The 20,411-nt window shown below is 46.6% G+C and overlaps 1 protein-coding gene across 25 annotated transcripts in view; it reads left to right on the top strand.

Annotated features, from left to right (window-relative positions):
- Positions 1 to 20,411, top strand: part of MAP4 (microtubule associated protein 4) — a 1,807,860-nt gene that overhangs the window by 196,493 nt on the left and 1,590,956 nt on the right. For all 25 annotated transcript variants that reach the window (XM_086941043.1, XM_086941031.1, XM_086941029.1 and 22 more), the window contains exon 2: positions 15,107 to 15,159. The gene's annotated coding sequence lies outside the window, so the exon portion shown is untranslated. The remainder of the gene's footprint in view (positions 1 to 15,106; positions 15,160 to 20,411) is intronic.

Raw genomic sequence — 20,411 nt, 5'->3', positions numbered from 1 at the left:
GGCCATCCGCTCTACAAGACCCGACCGGGCCGATCGCGTCTCACGCGGGAAGCGTGAGACTTGGCAGGGAGTCGGGATTTCACCCGTCCAAGGCACCGCGAAGCGCGGCAAAGTCGTGCAGGTCAGCAGAGCCCCCACCCCCAGGAGAGCCCGCCAAACAGCAGCAGAGCACGCAGCCCAGGCACCGCAGCAGCGCGAGCACCACCAGCGCCTGAGCCGGGACAGCAGCAGCGCGTGCACAGCCCCCTCCAGAGCCGGGCATCCACAGCCAGGGCTGACTGACCGCTGCACAGCTCCCCGCGGCCCCCATAGAGCCCGTGCTGCCCCCAGTCTTTCCAGCCTCAGCAGCCCCCGGGCGCGAGGGCAAGCCTGAGAGGCAGCAGAGCCCAAGCACCAGCAGCCGGGCGGCCCTCGGTGCGCTGCTCCAGTGGCGTAGTCTGGACACCCCTCAGAGAGCCACTGATTATAGTGACCAGGGGAGGGCCATTCACTCTTGTTGTTGTGGTCAGTCATTTTGCCAATCTGTGACCAAGCGATATCTGTGACCAAACGATGTTGCCAGCAATGCTAGCATAAAGCTATAAACAGCAGAAGAGAGAATACACTATGTACAAGTGGCCATAAGGTGTCCACGATGTTACCACTGTAGTCGTTGTCTAATCGATAAGATCTGGCTGCAGGCTAGGTCAGGGCCCCCCTTTGCTGGTTATGTGCTGTTTGGCCAATTGTTCGTTTCTCTGCGTGCAAATTCTTGAGCACCAAATTTTAATACAAAGAGAGAGGGAGATCGGACATCTCTGCACTCTCAGCGTTGTTATGGGCCCGAACCGGGGGGGCGGGGCTAGCAGCGGCTTTCTCCGATGAATCCAGCGATTGTCCCACGGTCTGTCCGACCCCCGTGACTCTGGATCTGAGCTGCGATATGGGCAGGATGGTCGCACTGCCGCCTGGGGCACCTGACTCGCTTGGGGGCAGCCGGCAGCTACATTCAGGGGCCCGCCTCCTCGCCCGACTTGGAGACCAGGAGCGAGGAGCTCTCGATGCCCGGCGGAGCCACTGCAGTGGTGCGGGCGAACCAGCAAACCGCACCACTGCCACGCCGCAATCAATCCCCTACCCAGTACGAGGTCAGCAGGGGCTAGTTCCCACCACGCCTAGCCTTGTCTGCCGGCACGTCCAGGGATAGACTGGTCCTACCTCCGCCACAGCGTAGGTCGGCTGCAGCCCCGTTCTGTGTCTTCCGCCATATCACTGGGTCGGGGTTTTGCTCCTGTTGTTCCAGTCATTCCAAAGGTCGTGCCCCGTCTTGTGGCAGCAGAGGTCCGCTCCAATCTCGCTGGGGTAGCCTATTACCTCGACCGGGGAGTAGAGGCTGAGTTTGTGAGGACGAAAGTGGGCTGTGAAGAGTTATCCCGAATCGACCCCAATCTCTCAGCTTCGGTGAAGGTGGCCAGTTAGTCGTCCATTCTGATTGATATATCCAGGTGAGCGTCGATTACTGCCCAATCCTTACCCAAGTAACTTCAAATGCTGTGAGATTGATTCCGGTTACTTTTATAGGATCTGTTCTTTTCCAAGACTGCCACTAACAGGGATATTCCACTTGAGGGATCCCAAGTGCTCGGAGCTCCTCCGGGGAGCTCCTACCAGTCGGCCATGGTTTGTCCTGTTGACCCTGAGGCTGATGGGACTGATGGCATACAGCATCTTGCTGGTAAAGCTGAGCACAAGGGGCCCAGCCCTTAGCAGATCCCGAGTATGAAGGAAAGGCGCAGCCCCCAGGCCCCCGCCGTGGTGAGGTGTAAGCTGGTCCTCGTGGGGGACGTGCATTGTGGGAAGACTGCCATGCTACAGGTGCTGGCCAAGGACTGCTATCCAGAGGTAAGTGTGCAGGGGCGCGTATGTATGCAGAACATATCACCCAGACATCTACCCTCCACCCATCTGGCCCCATCATCATAATCCGACCCCAGTTCAGCCCGTCTGTAACCACGTCATTTTAACCAGGTCGCCGTAACCCCGTAGTAGCAGACATCCTTAATCAGTCTCCCATTTATTCCGTCTGTAACCCTCCCGCTTTACTCCCTTATACTCCCAATGAGTAGACCGGGCACCTTACACAGTCCCCCATTTAGCCCCCTTGCAAACAACAGATCACTTCAGACGGACCTGCGATGTGGCCTTTTAAACCATGCTCATTTAGCCCGACCGCCTCAACTCTTCCTCTTGTACCACTGAATCAGACTACCTTTAGGCTTTAACCCGTCTGTAACAAAACCGCTCTACCGAGGTCTCTGTGCCCCTCATGATCAGACCACCTTGACCCCCCTCTTTATTCCTAATAACTCCTGCATCCATGTCTCCTTAACCCCCTTAAATATGTTCAAACCAGCACTTGTGTCTCACAATAAAATATTGTCCAAGTAGAGTTATTCATTTTATGAAAAGATACGACTTTATGTTCGTATATCCTTAGTAACTTCAAGAAGCGTTCTAGCATAAATCAATATTTCCAGTTACTATCGCAGTTTATGTATAATTAGTTCTGAGGGATGGTAGAGCTGTACTATGGGAAATAGTCACGGGTCCGTGAATGTGCGATGTCACAATCTAGTATGTGTCTCGGTCTTGAGGCGGAAGCACATTTAGAGCACACCCAGGATCAACACCAGGAGTCCCCGCTGCGGGGCCTCTCTTCCGGGTTCCTGTGCAGCTCTGGAGGCCGCAGCACTGAGGTGGCGCGCGCAGGTTTCGTGAAGGACAAACTGGTGCACGTGGCAGGCGGGGGTTCTGAGACCTATCGCCAGCTGATGCCCTTGGTGATTAAAAACACTGAGGTGGCTGCAGCCAGGTGGGGCTGTCGGGCCGTGCCAGAGGGGCCGTTGGCGCCAGTTATATCTGAGGCAAAACAGCGCTGCCACGTTGAATCTTGGACGTTCGCGTCAGACTTTCATTGCAAAGGCTGAAGGCAGAGGAGCATTGTCCTCTTTCATAGAGCAGCAGTTGGGGGCAGCGCCCAGGGGCACTGGACTCGGGCTATGTTTTAAGACCAGGCTAATTTTTTATGTTTTAAGACAAGGTTAATATCCCCGCCATGGTCTTTTATTTACTCTGTTCCCCAAAGAAGACTCCTCCAAGGAAGACAGCCAAAAATTCTGCCTGTTGTTTGAGCCTTCCTGTGCACAGCTGTGCAAAGCATCTTTAGGAAAGAGGTGATCCGTGGTCCTGATGGGGCTCAATTTTTGAGGTTGACGGAAGGCACCTGGGGGCTGAGTAGGAGCCAGCATGAAATATTATTTACAGCGCTTAATGTTGCACTTTTTGCCACCAATAGGCGCTGTACATAACAGGTGTTACTATCACCCGTTTGCATGATGGTTGGGGTATCGACCGCGGAAGGATGAAACGGGGAGTTCGCCTTTCCTTGATTCTAACTGCTACAGGTTAATCAGAGAGCGAGTAAAGAGATCACATATTGTACACAAGATACACACCTGAAGTAAAGAGGTTTAACGCAGCCCGTTTGTAGTATGGGAAAATCAACTGGAAACCAAAGTAGAGAGATAAAACTTTGACGGGAGTTTTAGAAACACGTTTCTGAAGCAGACGGTTCTGTGTATGTATGCAGGAGAGAGATGCGTTAATGTAATTTAGCACATTGAACCCGCACAGACATTATGGTAATGCAGGTGTTTTTTGGCAGACATTGGTGTAGGGCCACGCTGTAACAAAGGCTGGGTGGAGGGTTCCAAATGCCAACCTTCCTTGGGGGGGATGTTTTGTGTGCCTTAGGTCACCCCTTGGTGATCCGGGTTCAGAGAGTGCGGCCTGGCTTTGTGCGTGCTGGCCGGGGTGTCGCGTAAATGGCGGCAGGTGCTGGTGGGCTGCCATGGTTGGCTGACCTCCTGAGTCACTGCCAGCCCATTGGCCACACGGAGAGCCATTTATTTCCTCACAAGTGACAGATGTGCTTGGTGCACGCCAGGCCTGCTAGTTGTGACACGCCCCCGCAGGGGGCAGGGGGCATGGAGGGGCGAATGCCTCTCTTTGTTGAGGTCTTGAAACCGTCCCTCTGCGTGAAAGAGATCGCCACGCTGTGCCCCTGTGCCACCCTCCAAAGTAACCTGGATGGCATGTGCCATTTATGGAGCATGACAGGGGACCACCATGGCAAAGGACGCAGCTGCCATCAGCAAGTGGTCTTTAAAAACGCATTACATCTTTTTTCTGGAATTTAATTAAATAGTGGCAGGATTAGCAAACTGTTTCGATGAGTGAGTCGTTAAAGCTTTGGCCCATATTTACTAAGGTACAAACAGGTCTCCTACATACAAGGTCCCTACAAAAATACAGTAAATGCTAAACCAGCTTCGGCTTAAGTGCACTTTGTAAAACGACTACTATACCCAAGCTCTGTCACACAGTGTGACCTTTAGCACACAACCTTCTTTTTGAACCCAAAGCTACTCTTTTTGTTTCTGAAGGAGGGATTTAATTAAGCTATTTGTATTCCAATAAAACACATTTAAATACATTTATAGTACAGATCCAGTAAAAAAAGGTAGCATTCTTCATATATTTGATTAGGCAGGAACACACCCAAAAAGTTCACACTAGTAGTTTAAACTCACTATTTCTAATCATGCATCTTTACTGCTGTTCATCTGTAAAGCTGTAATCATACATATTTTTTGTATTTTGCTGCTTTCACGCCGAGACTATATTATACATAGGGGCCCATACGTGCTCTTGAATATACATTGCGCCACCTGGCAGCTCTGCAACACGAGCTCAGAGGATACTGCCACTACAGTAGCTCGGAGTGTAGTCTGTAAACAGAAAGGTGGGAATAAAGCAAGTGTCAATTGCAGAATAATTGGTACCACTTGGTACCACTGCACCAGCCACACTACTTCCCTACTGACCGTTCTACACTTCAGCCCCGTCTAAATTACAATTCCTGCTTGTGACCCTTTTGCCTGCTTGTGCTTGTTCTTGCATGCCCTTCCTGGCTCTCCACTTCTGCATTGTTGCTTTTACTGGCCCTCATGTTGTTGCTTGTCTGGTTTTCTTATCCGCCCGTTTTGCTTGCCCCATACACTCCACCCCCTTTGATGCTTGCATACTCCTGTCTTGCCAAAAAACAAACTAGCCCAAAACGTCATATAAACTGATGTAAAGATGCTACAGATATGCTAACGGCATTGTGCTCTCTGCTCTGCATCGCCTTTTCTGGGTTTTCTTCACGCAGGGCCAAAATGACGAACTTTACATTTGACATAAGATAATGAAAGTTTTTTTTTTTTGAGGACATAGAGAATAATCCCATACTAATAAAAACTACTGCCTCTCATGGTCCGCGCTGGCTGAGTCTAGCACTTATTTTCTAACTTTCAGCCGTGCTGCACAGCAGCTGTGCTATTCTACAACGTCTGAAAGAAATTGAGACAGCCAATAGCTCTTCTGTAGGTGAGACCTATTTACTTTGCCAAGCTTGTTTTTTTGAGTAGGTTCTAAATAGCACACGCAGAAACATTAGAAAAGCCAGTAGATCCCAAAGACGAGGCCTGTTGGCTTTGCCAAAACCCTTTTTTTAATTTTCGTAGCATATGCTTGTAATAGTTTTAAAAAATAACCATTGCACCAGATTGCCAGTGCAGAACCTGTTGGCTTTGCCCCAACTTAGTTATTCATGTTGCTATTGTGCAGACATCCATAGGAGTTTACTGCATGCTACATGTCCTGTAAGGACCATTAGATCATGATGTCTTAAACACTTCTAATATACTAGTTTGTGTTGTGTGTATAATAAAGACTTTTCAGGGTGCATTTTTCGTCGTCTAATCCAGTGGTTCTTAACCTTTTGACTTCTTAGGATCCCCCCTAATCATTACTGGAACACAGGGACCCTTCATGGATCATTATTGGAATCTGGGAAGCCCAGTGAGTCATTACTTGAAGTTGGGGAGCCTGGCCTAGAGATGTTTGATGAATAGAATTGCAAAACAAAAAATACAGAAACAAGCAGTCATCAAAAAAATACACAAATGATTAAATGTTTTAGTTAACTCATATAACATTATTGTGAAAAATGTTTTTAAATGCAGTTTGGAACATTTCTAAATTCAATTGAGGCTACTTATTGTCCATGTTATATTCTCTTTAATGCAGTTGCACTACTCCCATGAATCAATCCAAAGACGTTAAATTGATTTTTAGCCTCCAATTTCACCTTTCTTTAAATTTACAGACGTTTTATAATTTACAGTTGTACGTTTTGCATCTTTATATACACGGTATTGATCTGTTAATATTACATTTTCTAAGCAGTTGTGAACCCACTGAGTAGGCTTCATGGACTCCCAGGAGTCCCAAAGCACAGGTTAAGCACCACTGGTCTTGATGAAGCTCCTTTTACTTATTCCAGCTATGTAGGAGCTCACTTACATTCCTCTTTGTATGATTTTCTGATTGGCGCCTTTGTTTTTTGGACGCTTCCCTATGCAGGACTCTTGCCTGACGCCGCGCAGGCCAAATTAAAATAGAGGATGTTCCGTACCACACCTGTCCATTTGTTGATGCCACACTTCAATTGATTAAATCAGATTTTTGAGTAGTCCCTGTTTACCTGTTTTGTTTGGCTGTTCACTTAGATTATGAAACTATTACCTCCGTATTAACTTAGATGGTGGATTTCAGACTTGAAAGAGCCCTCTTGGCTTTGCTTTACAAGAAGCCCCTCATCTGAAACCTATTGGGCTGTTTCTGTGTGCGCATGCTGTAGGTGCTTGGTGGGCAAGTCAACAATTGAATACACCCCCGTGCCACACCTTCGTGTACTCCTGCAGTGCGTTTGTTACACCAGTCTCTGTTACAGTAACTGAATACACACAATGGAATCATCCAGTTTGACTATTCGCCTTCTAATGTTCAAAAGGGATTGTTCCTGCCTGAGCCTGGCACGTTCATTGCTCTGATCAGCACAAGGTATTGGGTGCCATGTACATCTTTGCTACGTTCGCTCAGCACCGATGCAGAATACTTTATTTGCAAATGTGACGGATTGTGGTTTGTGGAAAACTAAAAATTTTACTTTGCTTAAGAAGGTTTTGTTTTGACAAGTCCTCTTCAGGGCCAGTGGAATTATGTGGTATGAGAGCATCAGATTATGCAGCAGGGTTGACTAAATTATGCAGCTAGAAAAGGCAAATTAATCAGCACTTGCTATTCTTACTCTGGCTCCCTGAAGCAGTTCTTCAAACCCACTTCAACTTTTGACTGTAGGGGCTAGCGATCTAGTATTTCTTTTCCTTTATCCTCTGGTTTGCAGTGATCGATCTGTTATTGAAGTCGGCAGCCTTCTTCACCAGGTTAAAGTGATAGAGGGAAGGTACTTAATCATTAGCTGCTCAGATCTCAAGTCTGTCTTGAAATATATGGTGAGAAGCGGTGAACATTCTAGTGATGTAAAAAATAGTGAGTCACATCTCTCTGCACCCTACATGATTTACTTTATTTCTTAAAATACGAGTTTTCCAAAAGACCCACCATGTGTAAACCGGGAAGGCCCATCTTGTATAGAAAAGCAAGCTAACGGGGCAGATGTTGAGTCCAAAACTGTTGTATACAGCACATTGCCCCCAGTACTAGTCTGAGATCCAGTTCCTTGTAAAACCCTTCTTTTCTTTCACTAAACCGGTAGCAGCACATCTTCCTATCTCACAATTTAAATGAAAGTCCGTATGAACTGCTTAAAATTTGAACCCCACTGAAGCCATGCTTGTGCAGTTTTAAGATTGGTTGGTCTCGGAGCATGTTTCGAGACGCATGGAGAGGGGAGTTCTAGTCCCCTTCTTGGTGAAAACGGGCACGTGCTATGCTGGAAAATAGCTTCTGTAGCACTCCGTTGTCTCCATGCAATATGCAAGTAATGCCATTTTGATAGCTTGTAATTTTTCTGCCCTTCAAAGAGCTATAATTACTCTGCAGCAGAGTGAAGAATAAGACATATGAGAGTAATAAAAGATAGGTAAATGTATTCTCAAGTTGGTTGCCTGTCTAGTGCTTACACCTTCAATAAGTCCCTTCATCCCTTCATACCAATGCGCAGAATCAAGAGAGTGGTGGGATGGACCTAACTGGGATATTCAAAGGAAAGTGAAAGATTGGGCTATGCCTTTAAAAAAAAAATCAATAGTCCAGAAATAAGCTTTCTTTTTAGGTCGAGCCTGGAAATACGCATCCGAAGGATGCGTCCAGGTGGAGAACTATAGCTAGCTGACTCGGGGGAATGAAGGACAAGAAAGTGCCACGCGCTTCTCTCCGGCTAGATTCAACTTGGTGCACGCGCACCCACATTCACGCATGCGTACATACACAGCCACATGCATACACAGGCACCCCCCCCCCCCCCCGTCGCCGCTGCACCTACACACACACACTAGCGCACCTACACGCACACACAGAGACCCCCCACACACACATCAACGCACCTACACTTCAACGCACCTACACACACGCGCGCACAGAGACCCCCCTCCCCCCGCCGCTGCCGCCATCGCACCCATACACACATACACACATACACGCACAAGCGCACCCCCCTCCCCCCTAGAACTAAGCCCCACTTACCGCCATTCGGGACTTCGGTAGCCGGGGCTCTCCCTCGGGCACTCCGTGGGCGCGTGCGCGAGACTTCCGAAGACGGAAGTCCCGCCCAAAGGAACTGGCTGAAGCGCGCATGCGCAGTGACCAGACGCTATCAAAATCATTTTCACTGTCACCATCATGCCCCATCGTCAGGATACGGCCCACAGATTGGGTTCGAAGGACAACCAGAACTTGCTGTCTGCCTGGCAGTCTTGTTATTTATGTGTCTGGGTTGCTAGCGCGTCACGCCGCCAACGCTTCAGACCCGGGAGGTGAGTAGGGTGTTAAAGCGAGCTGCAGGAGTTGTCTTTCAGATTCCAGGGGGTAATGTTCTGGAGCCCACAGGGACGAGCACGGTTTCTTATTCCCCAGCGCCCCGGATTGCCAGGGAGCAGCGGGCGTGCAGGGTCCCGTGCTTTGGAATGGACAATGCGGCGCTGCAGGCGAATGCGAGAGCTTGAGAAATTACCGCCGAGTGCTGCATAGTGTATTGTGTGTAATCGCCTACAGCTGCTTGTTGCGTTGCCTTCACCCTGTATTTCGTGCTAGTGACCGCTTTGGCTGTCAGTAGGAAGGTTGCTGTGCTAGTAGCACTGACAGTAGTGGGGGAGGAGTCGGCTGTGGCTGCAACGAGAGGGTTTGCTGTGGTTGCATACTAAGATTGCGTGTGTGCAAAATCTGGGTATAGTACTGTGTGCGGTGCTTTCTGTAGTACAATGCGCACCCCAGAATCCCTTTTGTGTCTCCCCCACACCATAGCTGCAGTACTACTAGAGTGTATGTGTGCACTTACTCTGGTTATGGGAGCCGTGTGTATTCGTTAGCTGGCTGCTGTGCTAGCAGCGTGGGTGTGCGCCCCGCTTGCCGTGGAGGTTCCACGGATGCATTACTGCTACTTTATAACCGTGGGTGCTTTGCTGGCCCCGGCTGTAGTGTAACTGAAGATACTGGCCTAGCAGCATGTGCTCTGGCTGTAGTACTAGTAATTTGTGTTTGCGCGTGCTCTACTTTGACAGCAGTGCTCGTAATTTGTGGGTATCGCTACAACGTACACACCTTGGCTGTAAAGTAGACCTTGTGTATACTACTGGGGGTGGGTGTGTGTGATCATCCCCAGTAGGTGCCCGACGCCTGTGTGTCATGTCTGTACTACTAACTGCGCACAAGCACTGCTGCAGTGTGCTAGTAATTTAATTTCCAGTCTGGTCCCTCATAGTCCTGCCTCGTTTGGAGCTGCGGTTCCATTCTTCAGTGACAGGCTGATGATATTAATTAGTTGATTCCTGTAGGCGGGTGGGCTTGTCTGGTGTGCCCAGTTCACACAGCCTCCCTCATCTGACCAGTGGATGCCTAAAACGCAGAAACCTTTCTCGGTTTCTTGCACGCGTTATCTTTAGAGGCGGGAGTTCACATGTAAACATCCCAGCCCTCGAGCCCTCCACATCCTACCTCCAATTTGGCAGTTCCCATCGACTCGGCCAATAGTAAACGTGCATGTTCACGATCCTCGCTTTGTATGTTCTCATCTGGGCATATAAAAAGTAAAAACACTAGGTTTGCTACAATCATGCCTTCGTGGGTGCTCTGTATCTGCAGCATCTGTTCTCTCATATTAAAGACCTATGTTTGCTACAATCATGCCTTCGTGGGTGCTCAGTATCTGCAGCATCTGTTCTTTCTGTGTAAATGCCCGCCGTTAAGTAATGTGTAAGCACAATATTGAATATATAACTTATAAAACCGATTTTCCTCAACTTGTGTTAAACAAGTTGCACACATAGCAAATCGTTAGCCTTGTTTGTTCCTAAGATGTGCCGATACATCTTATGTACAACGTTTTGTAAACACCGCATCCCTTCTGAGGAAGCAGTTTGAAATCAAACCACACATCTGCCCGACAAGTATGACGGGCAGCTGTAGGTTGCCGGATCTCAAGTTTTGTGATCGCTGTGTGTTGGAATTTATTTACATTTCACCAATTAAAATTACAACTGCATATCTGGAATGCGATTAATAACAGCTGTGAGCCCGTGCCTGAGGTGCATCATTAGAGCTGTGTGAATAATAATAGCGTCAGCCCCGTGCCTGAGGTGCATCATCAGAGCTGTGTAAATAATAACAGTTGTGAGCCCGTGCCTGAGATGCATCCTCAGAGCTGTGTAAATAATAACTGTCAGCCCCGTGCGTGAGGTGCATCATCCACATTGCTCAGGTCACCCAAATTCCTGCACTCTCTACCACACTGCTTTCAAGAACAGCATACTCTTGCACGCACTCTCACTGCTCACCAATTCAAAGTTTGCTAAACATTTTATGCAACGGCATTGTCATACACAGTGCCAATAACTCAAACTTTAATGCTGCGAGACCTATTGCATTGTAAATGCTTGTTAAAGTTGATGCTATTAATTTTCAGATTCCCTTTCAAGCAGAATCACATTGCTTCTACCCAAGTCCTGCTAAAAGTCTTGGTTTGTGTATCTTTACACTTGTTTTATACATTTAGCTGGTTAACCGTACATAAGAAATTGTAAAAGGGATGGAAAAAGGTTATGGTAAAAGAAAAAGAGATAAATATTACTCATGAGTTACGCATATGGGGCCTCAGGGAAACATCCTTTACAATGCAACTTTTACCACGCAGTGCTTTTACATCGCAACTTTTACAATGCAAACCATTACAACGCATTGCGCTGGGGGGCGCTCTAGGATAACGAATAGATTTAATTTACTATCCAACACCTTTCCTACTATCCACGGGGACTGGAGTTGGAATAGTAAATTAAACTATTCACTATCCAGCACCCCTCAACACTATGCGTTATAAAGGCATGGTTGTAAAACTTGCGATGTAAAAGCATGCGTGGTAAAAGCATGCGTTGATGTCATACATCCGGGGCCTCATTATGATGTTGGTCGGAAGGGCTCCAAACGGCATTTGGATTTTCCTAACCCTTGTCGAAACCCATGTTTCCGACCGGCTCGGAAACATTTCAGACTGACCGATTACGTTAGAAGTTAACCGATCGGTCTTTCCGACTCTGTTCCGACCGGCATTTGGAGACTCCGAATTGGTCCGAGCTGAATCGTACAGCTCTACAGACCGCGTTTCCGACCAACTTATTACCCTGTTGAATTCGGACAGTCTTTCCATCTGTCAGACACGGAACGGCTGTCAGAAACTGACTTTGGGGGCCTGGAGTAGGCCCCCCTTTATCCCGGAGTCCTCCGGTTGGGGCCCATGGAATTACCCATTGGACCCCTCTTTACAACCATTCACAGTGTGGCAGGCACCATGGGGTGCCTGCTATAGAGTGGAAGTTTTTCTGCAACCACCCCTATATCTAGTGGGAGCCTGACTGTGTTTGGAAACATCGTAATCGGTTGGTTGGAAACGCGAACCCGAGTTGGTCGGAAACTATTCTGACAGTGAGTCGGTCGGATTGCTTTTCGACTGACATCATAATGAGGCCCATCATGCGTAGTTGCAGGCAATGTGTGAGTATAGTTTGAGGCCTGAGAGATGGTTGATTAGTCTACTTGAAGCTCAAGGTAGACCACTTCATTGTCTGTCACAGCAGAGTGAGTGAGCTTTCAGACCAGCCTTATCGGTATCCAAGTTAATCTGTTTTGTCGCAGGCCACTCCCTCAACCGTAATGCTATAGGGTGTCCTAAAAAATGAGATGCAAACCCTCACCCACCAACGTAGGAACATGGGTAAGTTGCTTAATCACAGGGCTGTTCTTCCTTCACCATTCATTAATTTGAAGGGTGTGGTCTCCTTGTGTGGAACACTTGGCCGATCTTTTTTAATGAAAAGGAGAACGAGTTTTAAAGTACCTCTTGATTGACCGATGAAAATTTAATAATGTGGTATGTTCATATATTTGGAATATCAAATTGTGAGTCAGGGTTCATTACTGAGTATCTTTTAAGCAGTGAAATGGCCACCACTGATTTTAAGGATTAGTGTGGGGGGGTGAGTGATTAATTGATTTGAGTAATTACATTAATTTAGATAAGTAAGCCACAAGTCCGATCTGGTTTGTAGAAGGGTAGCAGGGAGCTTAGGATGGGTTGGATGTCCTGAGAAATGGCAGGCATTCCATGAGGTTTGGGGGGGAAACTGGTGAGCTGAGCAGAGTCTGCCTAAGGTGCAGGGCTTGATAACATACAGAATAAGAGCAGAGGGTCAGTGAGGAGATAGTAAATGTGTACGTAAGTTGGAAGACAAATAACATGCAAGGGCGGAAATTGTTTATATTGGTGCAAAGAATCACTAGTACAGAGCACATGGTACAAGATAGCAGTTGAGGATTGGGTTGTATGGTTGGAGCGAGATCTTTAAAGTAAGCTGATTTGGTGGTACTTAAGTTTGATCTGAGTACATTTAGTGTTAGTTTGTAGTTTTCCAGTTTTAGGTGTGTATGATTTTTGGCACTTGTGCCAAAATGCTTCAATTTGTGCCCTCAATGAGCGGAGAGCTCTATGGCTGAAATGAGAAGCAACATGAGTGAAAGAGTCCTTAGCTGTTAAGTAGCTTTATTTGGAGAGTCGTGGGAGATTTTTTTTTATTTTTGGTAAGATTGGCTTGAGGGGAGAGGGTGGATAAGGAGGGGCTCTAGTTTTGTGTATTTAGGGTGGGGGTGACTTAATGATGGGACAGAAGAAAAGAGGTAATCAGAGTTGTGCGTGCTTGTCATGATCTCCACCAAGAGGAGATGGCTGAATAGGATTTTAAGTTAGTGATGGTTTTAGGTTGTAGTTGACATTGTTGAGGATTTCGATCAGTGGAGGCAGGTAGAAGATCAGAGGTTATATCAGAGTTATCCAAGAATATGATAACACAATGGTATGGCATGGCATGTCATGACATGACCTAACCACTGTGCGATTAGAATAGTGCAGATGAACTGCTTGCATTGCTTTGCTTTGTATTGTAGTGAAGACAAATGACAGTCGGGCGGTACAGTAGTTATGGTTGTTAGAAGTTTTTTGAAGGGGCAGTAAGGTTCCTGTGCCTTTTTATTGTAATGCAGGGTGTTTTAGATGAAGTGAGCTGTGTCATAGTGTGAGTATTCTGTCTCTGAGATCAGTTCATGCTTCATTGATCGTTGCATACAAAAGGTGGCCATGTATAAGTTGGAATGCTGCAATAATATAGATTTTGTTGCAGAAAGATCGTGCCCCAAACACGTTATTTTTTTTTTTTTTTGCGGCGTTGGCTTATTACTTCCAGTGCAAAGGTTTACAGTGACCTCGGTAAAATAACAAACTGCTCTTTTGGATGCTCTATTAGAAGCCGATTTTTGAGGTTCTCAAATGTTTAGATATCTGCACAAAATAAGGTATCTAGGGTTTGATGGCGAGGGGGGAGGTTGTGTCACTGTGGATTTTTTGTTTTTTAATTGTTAATAACATTAGTGCTTTTTGCATATCTCAATAAAATTTTCCCAAAAATGTGTCTTCGAATCTAAGACTGATTTTGAAAAGTTATGTACAGATTAGTTGCGAATAAATGAGGGGGCTGAGGGAAACTCGAAAATGCCATTACTCATTCACAATTCGAGGAGACTTTTGTCAAGTATAAGTAAAAAAACAATGTATATGTTCAATTTGTGCTTAAAATGAAAATAGGCTACAGTCCGAGGAAGTGTTTATTTTCACCCGGCCGGATCCCTAAGTGGTTAGGCAAAACAGATACTTGACTGTTTGGTCCACAAGCCAAAGAATGTAATTTAACTAATGGAGATGAACACTTTTGTTCTGTCGGCTATAAGTGGTCCTGGGACATTGATTTGTGGAAAACAAACTGTAAAAGTATTTGCTTGAGCGTTTGGGTGAAGGTGTGATATATAGATTGCGATAGGCTAAATGCTGCACTTACACCAGTAATAGATGCCGGAACCGGATACCTGACAAATGGAGATATTGACATTTGGGACAAAAAAAAACTTGAATTGATTGAGTTTTAACCATATAGGAGGTTGTTCTGGGAGGGAGTGACCCATTGCGAGTATTTCATTGACTAAAATAGAAATAGATTCAATGGAAATATAGTGACCCTGAAGAAGTCCCCTGAAGTAGTTTCCTTTTAAAGAAGATTTTGAATAAAGAACATTTACACAAGACCTGCTGATTGGATTGTAATTTTGTTAATTTGGACATGTTTTGATATTAGGTGGAGTGCTGGATCTCTGTTTATTTAAAGAATTTTGTGGACTTTTCCGTTAGGGCTTAGGGGTATTGAGCCTCAGGTCATTGGCACCCTGAGAAGAAACTAATTATAACCCAACTAACGGATAGGTGCAGTCATTAATGCCCCATACCCTGTGCTTTTTCGTGTCAATTTACTATGTAAAGTTGCAATGAAATGTTAACGTTTAATTTAGAATGACTGGTTCCGAACCATCATGTGTCTTTTTGTTGATTTTTGAATCTTCTGTTTTTGTACAGATTACACTTCAGGACGCTGGACCCGGACTCCTCACAGATCATTAGCTGCTAATGTAAGTACTTCTCAGCATATCTAACTTGTAAGAACCCTTCACCCCTCGTTTACCCATTATCCCCCACAGTTGCATTGTATGTTCCATTTATTTCTGGGTAAAATTCACATTGTATCACTCGTTCTGCAGAAGACTTTGAAAGCCTCTGATATTTTTCCTTTTTTTAAAAATTTCTTTATCATAGAACAATTACGTAAACGTAAATATAAAGTGTCACAAAGTGCTACAGGAATCTAGAAACCATCCTTTTTGCAGCGTGAATCCTTGTCTGGATTCACATGCTGTGCATCATTCCGCCATCTACTGGTTGGGTCCGGAATTATTTTTTCTTCTCTTGTTTTGGTCACCGTCGACCACCATTTGGTGTCTGGTACGTCCCCTGTATGATGTCAGACGGTATCCTGGAGGTTTGACGTGCGCGGTGGCCATGTTCAGATTATTTTTTTCGCTGTTTGCTCTGGAAGCAAGAAGGGAAGCTCCGAAATGTTTGTCTAGTTTTCTTGAAGTTTGTTTGGGAAAAAGCAGTCATTGATAAGATCAATGAGAAGAGATCGATCAACGACGTAGAGTTGTAGACCGAAGCAGAGTGGTCCTTTTTCAACACCAGAGGACCACTCCGGGCCACAAATGGCGAGGTAGAGGCCATGCAGAAGACCCCTTTTAAATTCTACCCTAAGTGCCATCACAAATATGCACAGTGTGGTCCACATACCGTGTGCAACCTCTGCCTACCCAAGATTACCAGGACAAAGACTGTGAGGCCTGTGCTGCGTTCCTGCCGAAGACTCTCAGAATGCGCCGATATCGGAGACAGGCCAACTACACCATGATGTCCCTCCCAATGAAGAAACCTTCCATGAGCGAGATGGGTTTCTCGAGAGACTAAGAGGAGCATGCAGCTCCTGCAGAATCAACACATGAAGGATCGACGTCTAAGTTCTTTAAAAAGACGCAGAAAAAAGCCGCCCCAAAAAGAAGGCGAAGGAGTCTAAGAGTATACGGAGAAGGTAAGACCTAAAGATTCATCGGAACCGAAGGGCCACGACCCGAAATCAGCCAAGGCAGCCCCGACGCCGAACAAAAATACGATCAACGGTCAGCCCCGAAAAAAGCAAAACCGCAGCACCCACCCAAGGGTTGCTGAAGAGGGGAGATCGCACAAGACTCCAAAGCCCAACGACAACGAACCCGCAAAAAAGGCCTCGACGCCGAAAAGGAAAACCCCGGCATCCAACGCCGAAAGGGCCTCGAAGTCGAAAAGAAGATTCGAGGAAGAAATGGCTGCGCTATTACAAAGAAAAAAGGAATTTGATGAATCATTAAAGGAGTATCAAATCCCTAAGGTACCGGAAGTCGAACCGGAAACTGTTGATGCTGAAGATGCCGAAGAAGAGGCTAACCTCCAATCCCCACTAACGCTGGAACCTCTAGGAGGAGGAAATCGAAGAAAACCTATAGGGCCGAATGGAACAAACTCGACACCGAGAGTTCAGAGGAGGAAATCTGCAACTATCCCTCGAAGGCATCGTCCGCAGATGACATTGCTTCCTACATTGAAATCGTTAAAAGGGTTGCAAACCAGTTTGGGGTGCCCCTAGAGGAAGAAAAGGGCAATACATGTTTCCTGCTGGAAACCCTGACACCTGCAACACCGGGAGCCCAAGATCTACCCATGTTACCAAGTATTCTGGTTCAAGGCAAGGAAGCCTTCAAAGAGCAAGCTTCTAACGAGGGTAACTCCTAGTGTGGAGAAAAAATATAAACCCTCTTCAAAAGAACATATATATATATATATATATGTTATGCCATATTCTGTAATCGTAACAGCCGCCAGAAGGAGAGCAAACTCAGTCTCCAACACAGGACCTGCACCAGAAAAGGAGAGCAAAAGGATAGACTTGCTGTGCAGAAGGATGGAGAAAGAAGCGGCAACGCAGTGGTGCATTGCCAACTCAAATGCCCTGCTGAACAGATATGGCCACCAACAGTGAGATGAAATGGAGGAGTTTATAAACAAACTTCCAGGGGAGGACAAGAAAAGAGCAAAAGCGGTTGTCCAAGCGGAAGAAATGTAGCTAATACCCGCCTAAAATCTGCACTAGATGCATCAGATAATGCAAGCAGGCAAATGTGCACGGGAACCATACTCGGAAGACATGCCTGGCTCAGGATTTCTGGATTCAAACAAGAAGTTCAGACATCAATTATCAACAGGCCCCTTAACGGACAAGTTATTTGACAAGGAAGTGGATGAATCCCATCAACAGATTAAAAAGGCTAATGAAACAGCAAGGGCAATGGGGGCCCTGCAACAAAGAGGTTCTTTCAAAAGAGGTTTTTTTCTCTAACCGAAAGACCACAGGAAGAGGCAGCTTCGGCCAAAACCAGCAGATTCCACAACCGTCTCAAGGGGAAAAACACAAATCAACAAATGGGTCAATAATCTAGTACCTGGACTGGCAGCAACAGAAGCAGCCCTTTCAAGGGAGAGGTAATGGCAGAGGAAGATGCCAAACCTCTAGAGGGAGAGGTAATACCTCTAACTGACTTCCACATAAAAAAGGACCTTCACAGAACACCAGTGGGGGAAGAATATCCTTTTTCCACAACCAGTGAGAAAGGATCACAATGGACAAATGGATTTTAAATTTGTTACAACACGGATCTTGCATAGAGCTAACAAAGACACCAACTGCAAATTCACCAAGGATAAGAAAGTTGTCAAAATCAGAACAAATACTGCTAAACGCAGAGATCAAAGAACTGTGTCTAAATCGGGCAATAGAAACCGTACCAAAACGGGAATGGCACACAGGAAACTACTCACCATACTTCCTTGTACCAAAACAAGACCTAACCCTAAGGCCAATTTTGGACTCCAGATTCATAAACAAGTTCATACTGACACAACACTTCAAGATTTGAACCCTTCATAAAATAATCCCACAAATCCAAAAAGGAGATTTCCTAGCAGCAATAGACTTCAAGGACGCCTATTTACATATTTCAATGAACAAAAACACAAAGTACCTAAGATTCCTACACAACAGAACATACTACCAATTCAAGGTACTCCCGTTCGGAATAAAGTCTGCTCCACAGGTTTACAAAGTGTCTGGCCACAGTGGGCGCATACTTAAGAAGAGAAAAGATCGACGTATACCCCTACCTGGACGATTGCCTAATAAGGGGATGCACAAAACAAATATGCCAAAATCCGGTTCAGATGACTATTCAAACACTACAAAATCTGGGTTTCTCAATAAACCACAAAAAATCAACAAACCCAGAAAAGGAGAATACCTTTCTGGGGGCAAAACTGAATACAAAGGACCCAAAGGCTTATCCCACACAGATCAGGATACAAGCTATCTACAAAGAAACAGCCCTCTATCAGAAGGGGCAGTCTGACCGTGAGGAAGACAATGAAACCTATGGGCATGATGGCATCATGCATCCCACTCATCCCTCATGCTCGCCTATACATGCTACCATTCCAAAAATGGATCACCAATAGCTGGTCGTAAGCCACAGGGAGTTGGGAAGTAGTTACACAAAAGATACAAGCAGAGACACAAAGGTGGGCATCCAACAACATGGCATAGGGGAGACCTTTCAGGAACACAAATCCATCTGTGACAATCACCACAGATGTATCCCTCAACGGTTGGGGAGCACATCTGAACCAGCTACAGGTTCTGTATTAGGGGATCTCTGTGTATAGTCATAATCTTGTGAATAGTCCCGCCCATGTGCATGGACTCCGGATGAATCGAAATAGTCTCTTAAGTTGTCTTCTTCTGCAGTCCTGCACAGACACTTCAGAGAAAATCAAAGACAAATAATGCAGCCTAAAATCTACAAGGCTGCATTGGCCAGCACTTCATCTTGAAGTGAAAAGGATAGCCAAGTAATATTACATTTTACACACTTTGTAAAGTCTCACACCTAGAGAAACTCCCCTTCACAAAAAATCCTTTGGTCATGATAGAGAGGAAGGGTTGGACAGACAAGCCCCATAGGCTGCCATTATGTGTCTTGGAAAGGGATACCATGCCTTTAAGGAACTCTCCAGAGACCCTCGGTATCCCAGGATGCACAGCCAAAGGCCTTTTACTTTCAGTTCTTTTTTCCGGCTCCTGCTAGCAGGACCCTGGAGCATTGAGCTCTACCTTTTTGGGTATACCTTCAATTTTTGGAGCTTTTCCAGTGTTTTGAGTGTTTCACTGGACGTCTGGTGTCTTCCTCTTCCAGTTGCTGTTTTGTGACCAGTTTTGCCACCTCTATATTGTCGAAATGCCAGCTTTATTAGACAAGTGCCCTGAGTGTGGTAGGAGGAAGGTGAAGTCTTCAAGGCTTGGAGCAGAGAAGACATCAAGAACCAGGTGGGACTTCTGGGCATGGAGGGGACTCTATCTTCATCCTCTGCCCCTGCATCGCCCCGGGGGGGGGCTCCCCAGTCCAGAAAAGACAATGAGAAAAGGCACCAGTCCTGGTCGACGTCGATGGCTTCGACGTTGGTGTTGAGAGCTAAGACTACCATCTGCTCCCTGTCGACCCCAACTGGTCGAAGCGACGTCGACGTTCAGCGTCGAGGGGTAGGACGTCGAGCCCTCGGACGAGGTCTACGTCAAACATCACCGGCGTTGACACACCATCTACGTCATGATGAGTCCCGAAGAGACAGGGGCTCGCCGTAGAGGCGAAACCGCCATTCACCGTCCACGTTGACGAGAACGTCTACGTCGAGGAAAGAAATGTTGAGGAAAGAAACGTCTAAGCCAAGGTGAAGCACCCTACGTCGGGGAGTTCGTCGACGTCAAGAAGATAGACGTCGAGAAGTCGAAGAGGTCGACGTTGAGGAGGGATAAGTGGACGTCTAAGAGGACGTCTAGGCCTAGAACAGTGTCTAGTGCCTCCATGTTTAGCGTTTCCTCATCAGCGGCAGCGCTCGTCCTCAGGAAGATCTTCCTCCAGAGCATCCTCCCCAAAGCCTGCTCGTAAGAAGAGGAGAGTTCCTAAGTCATTGGACTCTGATTATTCCAGAACCTATTCGCCCTCAAGGCCCAGGACACCTACACCTCCTACTATTCCGCAACTTCCTCCTCCGCCGCCTCCTCCACCACCGCCTCGGCCTCCACAACCGCAGCCATTGGTTCCGGCTCCACCTCTTCCGCTCCTGCAGCCTCCGGGGTTGGTGGCTCCTGCAAGGCCCAGAAAACCAAGGTCAATATCCAGAGGAAGGCATTGCT

The sequence above is a fragment of the Lissotriton vulgaris genome, chromosome 10, assembly GCF_964263255.1.
Source record: "Lissotriton vulgaris chromosome 10, aLisVul1.2, whole genome shotgun sequence".
Taxonomy (NCBI): Eukaryota; Metazoa; Chordata; class Amphibia; order Caudata; family Salamandridae; genus Lissotriton; species Lissotriton vulgaris.
Note: the sequence above shows the minus strand (reverse complement) of the source record. Positions and strands in the feature narration are given on the sequence as shown.